Below are 9,319 nucleotides of genomic sequence, written 5' to 3' on the forward strand. Positions count from 1 at the left end.
TCTAATGGCGTATCAGAAGGTGGTGCGCCATTCGTATATACTAATGGCGCACCGCTTGTCTGGTACGCCATTAGTGTCAATCTTATCTATAGCCCTTTTTCTAGTAGTGATCAGCTGATCGGATGACGGCGGCATTCATGTGTCGTTACTCCCTTGGGGGCGGCATTCTTGGAGAGGCACTCGGGCTCGAGGGACCAGCGGATGGCTTCTTCGGTGGAGCGGTGTTTATTTCTACATATTCATGGCGGCGGTTCTTGGCGGCATGGAGCAGTGGAGGCTTGGGTCAGATGTATGGCGATGGACACGCGTAGGAGGTCGATGTTGTCTGCCGTCATGGTGGCGTCGATGGCAGAGAGGCCTGACAAGGTCGATGCGTCGGTACATGCTTTGAGTATGGATCGAGGGAAGACGGAGGTGACGGCCCTTTGCAGCGTGTGCGTGTGGTACTCACTGAGAGTGCGCCGGACCGGAGTGTTACCCAGTCTCGCCTATGTGGCTTGGATGGGGCATCCGCCGTTAGATGTTAGGCTTTTGTGCGGTGTCTGTTTGGTATTTGGTCCGGACATTCGGCACCCCTTTATCAAGAGGATAGGAGTAGTGACAGATGTCGTCTAGATGATGGCCTCGGCCTTAGTGTTGTATTTCTTTGTAAGGTCATTGTGAATAATAAATAATATGGCCGCATGCATCTCCTAGATGTAGAGGCTGGGGTGATTTCTCCTTTTTTTTAACATGGACCCTAAGGAACCGCGTTTCAGAAAATGGCAAGATGTACATGTCGGTAATACTATATGAGTTTGCCGAAGTGCTCAATATTCCAGCAACCAAGAAACAACATTTGGGACTGCGTAGTGGAATTTTAGGTTTTGTTTTTTGTGTCGAGGATAGCCTTAGCTTTTTCCTGGAGCAATTAGGAGAACCTAACCCAGAGTATCAGGAGTCATTTGGCCTCACGCGTCCGGCACCGAGCGCTCGTGCAGACGAGGCCGGCCGGCCGGCGGTGATGCCGATGTCCACGGAAGCCGTAAAACTCGATTCAATGTTCTCAAAGTCTCCGTTGATCTCTCTATTGCATCCATTCCACTTCCTAAGTCCTAACATCTACGCACTCTATCCCACTCCTCGCCGGCCGGCCATGGCGTTGATTTCTCCATCGCTGCAGGGACGCCATGGTCACTTGGATATCCCAGAGGCTGGGCCCTGAGGTGCAGAACGTCACCACCATCGACGAGGCCAAGAAGATCATCAACGGCCACGGCATGGCTGTGCTTGCCTTCCTCGACTCCCTCTCAGTATGCTCCAAATTCATGTTAACCAAACCAAGATTGATTAACATCTAGCTAGTTACTAAGCTCCCATGAAATCCACCCTCCTCGTGAATCGCGGCTGGCGAGAAGACGATTGTGCCGCTGAGCCGTAGCCCCCAGCTGCCAGGTCGGTTTTTTTTACCATCGAAAAAAGTTGTTTGCATGGTGCCATCGCTACCCCACACCAGCAAACATTGGGCCTATCTCGCAAACCCTAAGATTGAACACCGGCGCTGCGTCCGGTTCTCCCCACCGCCATTAGCTCCATGTCGTGTTCTTCTCACCTTCTCCACGGCGTGTATGTCCCTTGCCCCGCCTGACGCGACCCCAGTCAAAGGGGATTTTTGATTTGGGATAGGAGTGGGTGAGGTGATTGACGACTAAGATTTCTGTGGGCGTCTTCCTGCTGTGGGTTGATGTGTTTCTTCTCTTTCATCGTTGCATCTTCCTTTCTTGCGCACCGGTATGGATTTTGGCATGGTAGCTATGGACAGAAAGAAACAGTAATTTTTTTAATCAATGCTGGGCTTCAGTTGACGACATGGTGCATGCCATCAGGCTTGCATTACAGAATTGGAGACTAACAGGTGCCAAGTGTTTGCTTGGACCATTCGGGGGTCTGTACATAGACATAGACCTCCTGTCCCTTGTTTTTTACATTCTCTTAATTTTATTTATCCTTGCCATGCGGCAATGTAAATATTCTACTACCTTCTTAATCAATGAAACGCCGATAGTCGCCGGAACTTTCAAAAAATAATTGGGTTACGATGGTCGTCAACCGGTTGGATGGTTTTCCTGATGTGCCCCATGGTGGCGATGCTGGGGCTGAGGGGCAGGTCGATGTACCTGGTTCTTCTGGTCATGATGGCAGTACTGAGGTTCGGGTGGTTGCGCCTGCTCCTGCCGTTCATGGTGACGATGGTGAGCCGTGTGTGTGGATGTGCATGGTCTTTACAGCTTCCGAGCTCCCTACAAAGGAAGTTCTCTGGTCGATCGGGGTTGTGTGCTATAATATGACAAATTTCATTCACCAATAAAGGTACTAATCAAAGTTTTGGATGAATTGTACTTGAATATTCTTTGTGTGACATTGAGTTTCGGGGATAAGGGACTGTTGTAGTATGTATTAAAAGCGACAACCTTTGAAGAGTGTACTGATGTTCTTCGCTATATTTTTTCTTGAATTTTAGTGTTGCTAGCTTAGCTTGTTTCTTCTGGCCTCTTCTTTCAATTTTATTTCCTCCAGGAGATGATGGAGAGGATCAGTAGAAGGATGAAGATGGTGTAGGCCATGGAGGCACGAGCCCACGTTTTGGCAAGGTTTAGGTTAGTTCATTACTGTTATGTTTTGACTACATGCTAATTTTGTTAAGGGTCTGTCTATGTCACATCTAGATGTGAGATAATACCTCACATCTAACCGACATCATCCTCTAAAAATCTGTCCCACCTCGTTGACAAACAAAAAATCCACCACCCGGCCTGTTGTTTGTCTATCGTCAACACTCTGCCACCCATCCCGACTCCCCCCCCCCCCCCCCCCCCCCACACCTGGTGGACCTTGTTAGTTGGGCTTTTGTTTTGTCTCTTTCTTTGTCTAAAAATTTGCTCACGGGCCTGGCCCTTGTTTGTTATTAGTAGAAAAAGATCTTGCTTGCTTGTAAAAGAAGTTGACTGCAGTTGACTGTAGAAACTTGATTCTGGTCTGTAGAGAAACAACACAGCAGTTGACTGCCGTCAGTGTGTAGCAAGAGGGAATTTGCTTTGATTTCTCGAGGAAAAAAACAGAACTAAAAGCAGACTACATGTAGATGAACAAGCAGATATCATTTTGGGATGCCTCGTGCGTCGAGGAGAGGTGCGGAGCGGGAGGCTCGTCATCGGCCATCTCTGTCGCCAGAGGCTTCGAGCTTGTCGTCCCCGTCTCCTCCTCATCTGCTCCACCGATTCAAACAGTGCAGTGGGAGACAAAATAAATGCGAAAATAAATGTGTCTGTGTGGATAAACATTGGAGATCTGTTGTTGTTTTGGAGATCTTGCAGAAAACCCCCCTAATAAACTTTAAAAGGGGCAGTTGAGTACAGAACACTATGTTTAGTCTAAAAACACATAGAAAAAGCATTTTGGGGGTCTGCCTTGTAAAAAAATTGCGAGACTAAAAATTGAGATTAAAAAAAAGGGTCACTAAAAAACACTAGTGCGCCTAAAAAAATCAAGAAAAAAAGAGATGAAAAGGAAAAAAAACATAGTTGTGTGTTCACTAAGGAGTAACAACTAAGGGCTCTCAAGTTATTAGTTGGCGCTTGGTTGCAAAAGTTTAGCTTAAAAAAGATACGGAAAAAAAATGTTTGTGAAATATAAACTATCGAATCAAGAAAGGTTGGACTTGCTGTTTCGAGTGAGTAAGACTTGCAAAAAAAGCGGCATGAACACAAAGAACCTCAGTTGCAAGTCAAAAGAAAATGGTGGACCTGGAAAAGTCAAAAGAAAATGGTGGACTCGGAAACTCGGTTGACTACAAGATCGCAAAATACAAAAATTGCAAAAAATGACACTTGACTTGCAAGTGGCAAGAAACAAAAAAAGTATGGTCCCACAGTTCTGAGTCAACCCTCGACTGGCAAGTGGCATGAAACAAGAAAACCCAATTGCAAAGTTGACCGTTGACTTGCAAGTGGCATCAACCAGAAAAAACAATTGCAAGTCGAGTGTCCACTTGCAAGTGGGCATCAAAATAAAAAAACAGTTGCAAGTTGAGTGTCCACTTGCAAGTGGCATGAAAAAACAGAAGACCCAATTGCAATATTTGAGGGCCCACTTGCAAGTGGATAACAAAAAAACTCAGTTGCAAGTTGAGTGTCCACTTGCAAGTGGCATGAAAAAACAGAAGACCCAATTGCAATATTTAAGGGCCCACTTGCAAGTGGATAACAAAAAAAACTCAGTTACAAGTCGAGTGTCCACTTGCAAGTGGGCATCAAACAAAAAAACTAGCTGCAAGACGAGTGACCACTTGCAAGTGGGCATCCAACAAAAATAATCACTTGCAGGTCCGAGTGTCCACTTGCAAGTGGCATGAAAAATAGAAGACCCAATCGCAGGTGGAGTGTCGACTTGCAAGTGGCATCAACCAAAAATACCCAGTTGCAGGTTGAGGGTCGACTTGCAAGTGGGCATCAAAATTAGAAGACCCACTTGCAAGTCGAAGGTGCACTTGCAAGTGGCATGAAAATAGAAGACCCCAGTTGCACATCGAGGGTCGACTTGCAAGTGGCATGAAAAACAAAGGACTCCGGTTGCAAAAGTCAAGGGTCCACTTGCAAGGGCATCAACCAACAAGATCTAGTTGCAAGTCGAGGGTCCACTTGCAAGTGGACATTAAACAAAAAAACTCAGTTGCAAGTCGAGTGTCCACTTGCAAGTGGGCATCAAACAAAAAAACCCAGTTGCAAGTCGAATGTCCACTTGCAAGTGGCATGAACAATAAAAGACCCAGTTGCTGGCGGAATGTCTACTTGCAAGTGGCATCAACCAAAAAGACCCAGTTGCAAGTCAATGGTCTACTTGAAAGTGGCATGCGAGCCCCACAGTTGCGAGTCGATGATGGACTTGCAACTAGGGCAGTTTCAAAACTGCAGACAAAAAATAGACCTGTTGCGAGTCGATGTTCTACTTGCAAGTGGCATGCGGGCCCCCATAGTTGCGAGTTGATGGTGGACTTGCAACTAGGGAAATTACAAAACTACAAACAAAAAACAGACCAGTTGCGAGTCGATGGTCTACTTGCAAGTGGCATCGAGAAAACATCCTTAGTTGCAAGTGGATGGTCTACTTGCAAATGGCATGCGGGCACGCACAGTTGCGAGTCGATGGTGGACTTGCAACTAGGGCAATTACAAACTTATTACAAAAAAACTGAGTCGCCAGTCGATGGTCGAGTTGCAAGTGGCATGTGGGCACCCCACGGTTGCAAGTCGATGGTGGACTTGCGACTAGGGCAATTACAAACTACAAAAAAACAGAGTTGCAAGTCGATGGTTGAGTTGGAAGTGGCATCGAGTAAACCCTAGTTGCGAGTCGATGGTCTACTTGCAAGTGGCATGTGGGCCCCCACAGTTGTGAGTCGATGGTTGACTTGCGACTAGGGCAATTACAAAACTACAGACAAAAAATAGACCAGTTGCGAGTCGATGGTCTACTTGCAAGTGGCATGCGGGCCCCCACAGTTGCGAGTTGATGGTGGACTTGCAACTAGCCAATTACAAAACTACATACAGAAAAACAGACCAGTTACAAGTCGATGGTGAACATGCAAACTAGGGCAATTACAAACTACAAAGAGTTGCAAGTCAATGGTTGAGTCGCAAGTGGCATGCAGGCACCCACAGTTGTGAGTCGATGGTGGACTTGCAACTAGTGCAATTACAAACTACAAAAAAACGAGTTGCAAGTCGATGGTCGAGTGCAAGTGGCATCGAGTAAACAACCCTAGTTGCAAGGTGATGGTCTACTTGCAAGTGGCATGCATGCCCCCATAGTTGCGAGTCGACGGTGGACTTGCAACTAGGGCAATTACAAAACTACAGACAAAAAAACAAACCAGTTGCAAGTCGAGGGTCTAGTTGCAAGTGGCATGCGAGCCCCATAGTTGTGAGTTGATGATGGACTTGCAACTAGGAAAATTACAAAACTACAAACAAAAAATAGACCAGTTGCAAGTCGATGGTCTACTTGCAATTGGCATGCAGGCCTCATAGTTGTGAGTCGATGATGGACTTGCAACTAGGGCAATTAGGAAACTACATACAAAAAATAAACCAGTTGCAATTCAATTGTCTACCTGCAAGTGGCATGCGGGCACCCATAGTTGCGAGTCAATCATCGATAGCGATGAGCGTACCAAAGCCGATATGCCTCCTGCTCCACTAAAATGGCATCTCTGTTGTAGATGATGTCTAGAGCGGTTTCTTCACATTCTGGACATTGTTAAACCCCTCATCCACCTATCCACCATAACCTTGCTCTCCTCCTTCCTCATCATGATTGAATACAACACCCTTTGCCGCTTCAGCTTGATCTCCGACAGAAAAACCTCCACCGAAATAGCACACAAATGTTTTGGCGATATGTCCAATCATGAGAAAAACAACAAGCTCCCCATGGCCAAGCTTGAAGTCCTTGATGAACTTCCTTAAGTCATCGCCGCCGATGCGTGTGCTGCCATGCGCAATCAGAACATCCACAACGTATCGGCGGCCATGAGCATTGAAGTTCAAGAACCCACCGGAAAACTTATGTGGGAACCGCTGCATGGCAGAGCATGGGAGTCTCTGAAAAAATGCATATCAACTAGAGCACACAAAAAGCACATGTACAAAGTAAAGATGGCAAGATTTTTTTACCACAAAGGTTTTGTTGGCATCATGAAAAAACATGCCAAAGCTCTCACCACTGTCCGCCTCGCAATGAGCAAAGCAAACTGGGCACACCATCCTAAATAATACCAAAAACAACAAAAGATCAACATAGCGCAAGAGTGTAACTGATGGTGCTCACGCTGATGCTTACACTAATGAAAACTGTTGGAACCAGTAACTAGTAAGTAACCATGGAAAAATGTCAAAAGTACTCATGGCAAAGCTGTCGAAAACTAGCAAGTAGAAACTAGGAACTAGAGATTAGTAACAAGCAAAACAGGGTAGAAAAACATAAGCAAGAAAAGCTAGGAGTGTATTACACAACTAGTATTTAACACCGTTAAAAAAATCTTCCGATTCAACGATTTATCGTCCGATTTATTGCTACCCTTGGGGTGACCGATAAGATTATTTAATTGAGCATACCATCTTTAACATCCACAAAAAAAATAGTAGATGTACAGGGCACTACAAAAGACAAGATAATCATTAGCTGGTGCTCCAACTTATATATGTAGAATACTATTAGATATAAACAACACTACAAAAAATCAAACTACCAAACATCCCACTTAATCCCCCACATTAGAGTAGATTAAACACACATATAACCTAACAAAGATGAAAAAAACGCATATAGATTAATCGCATGTAGTTCAGATACTTAACTGGCGCTCTCCTCCTCTTCCCTTGTTGATCCCCACAATCGCCACTGGCTGACAATAAAGAAACTGTCATGAAACATGGATATAAACTGAAAAAAGAAAGAACAAAATGAAAACCTTTTTCGTACAAAATGTAAACTAGCTCTGTGTGAAAAATTAGCTTAGCAAGACACAAGACACTTCATCTTGTACTGAAACTTAAAAACCGCATGCTTAATGCCCCATTTCCTACCTACAGAGACAAGACACTTCATATGGGGAAAAATATGTGCTTCGTGCCGACCCCCACTAAAACTATCAAAATCACTAAAAACTAGAAAAGATCAACTTGTGCTGAAAAAGACAGAAATCCCACTGAATTATCTGAACGCAGAAGCTACACAGCCGGCCGGCTGAGACTTCGCTACTTCAAACATCAAAACTGCTCAGAACAGCCCCGCTAGCCCAACAAAGCACCGCCAGCCCGCAACAGGCAAAACAAATCTCAGTCAAACAGCCCGCCAGCCCAACAAGCAACGCGGCCCGCAACAGGCAAAAAACAACACAAACCCGCTAAAAAAGATGGGACGCGCGCACCTACGAACAACGCGCGACGCGAGCAAAAAGCGCGACAAGAACTGAGAAACAACTTGCACGAATCCTAAAGATAGAACGAGATCTAATGGCTGTGGACTTAGATGTGAGATAGCTATTTCACATCTAGATGTGAAATAGCAAACCTGTTTTGTTAATTGCCTAGTTTTGTATATGGTAACTGGGGCTAAAAACATGTCCATCAATATGTGTAGATCTTCAGTATGGCCCTCATATAGGATGATATTGTCAATTATGCTAGGTCCCTGGGAAACCAAGATTATGTACTAACGTTGACAATGAAAGATTATGTACACCTTAGAGAGTTAGCTTGTTAAAACAAATTCTCCTTTTTCATGATTCATTTCTTATATATGGGAATTGCTTACTGAGCTTTATGGTATATCATTTTGGCATGTACAATGATGTTGTACCAAGACAAAACTACACCAGAGTTAGTTTATACTGGCTATCTATCTAATTATAGTCAAGTTCCCATGTTCTCGAGTGTGACTTTTTTTCACTTCACTCACATTGCTGGCTTTTATGGTCATTTTGCTAGCTAGCATGTCATTCAACTATCAACTTATTAATTATGTGTTTTTCTAGGATTTGCTGATCTAGAAAGGAGAGCGGTCAAGAAGAGAGCATTCATAATTACGGAAGAACCTTGTGGTTTGCCAAAAGACTTGAAGAGATAAAACTATCAGGTGTGGTTTTGTCACCAAAAAGAAATCTGAAGTCCTCTTTCATGCTTTCAAAGGTTTATGTAGTACAACGATAGAGCATACATGATTGAAACATCGTGGATACCCTTTTTTCACTTTCTTTTCCTTTATTTTGAGATAGATGTTATTTTATTTCACTTCCTGTAATGTATGTATGGATGCTGGTATTTCATTGTGAACTGAAAAAGCATCTAAGGGTTATATCTTCTACTCCCTCCATACCACAATATAAGTTTGTTTTTCAGGCTATGTGGGAGTGGAACGGGGGGAGTATCTTTCAAACAGTCAAACTACCGTACATATCCATGAAAAATGTTGGTGACCTCTACTTTCAGTGTTCTGTTCATTTTCTTGCAATTACAAGATATGTTGTATAATTAGGTCTCGGTCTCATATATGCCTTCGCGGTAATAGATCGTAACGAACCAAAAGAAGTTATTTCAATTAAAGGACAACCTGTACGGTTTTGGTTCTTCGTATTTCTAACTAAACACATAGATCAAATTTTGTGTACTGTCATGCAAAGTATGCAAATGACTACTCCGCTGCAACTGTCGTGAGTTGTTAATGTGCTATGTCTCTATTTTTTGGGAGATGAAGTAAAATAGATTACTTGAATACACCG

General features: G+C 44.1%; 1 non-coding gene across 1 annotated transcript; it reads left to right on the forward strand.

The window, feature by feature from the left end:
- The first annotated feature begins 941 nt into the window (after positions 1-941).
- LOC125517209 (uncharacterized) lies at positions 942-9,022 on the forward strand. The gene is made up of 3 exons (XR_015607233.1): positions 942-1,257; positions 2,557-2,636; positions 8,576-9,022. It is a non-coding gene; the product is annotated as an uncharacterized LOC125517209 (transcript).
- The last annotated feature ends 297 nt before the right edge of the window (positions 9,023-9,319 follow it).

The sequence above is a fragment of the Triticum urartu genome, chromosome 6A (genome assembly GCF_056163025.1).
Source record: "Triticum urartu cultivar PI428250 chromosome 6A, HENAU_Tu73, whole genome shotgun sequence".
NCBI lineage: Eukaryota > Viridiplantae > Streptophyta > Magnoliopsida > Poales > Poaceae > Triticum > Triticum urartu.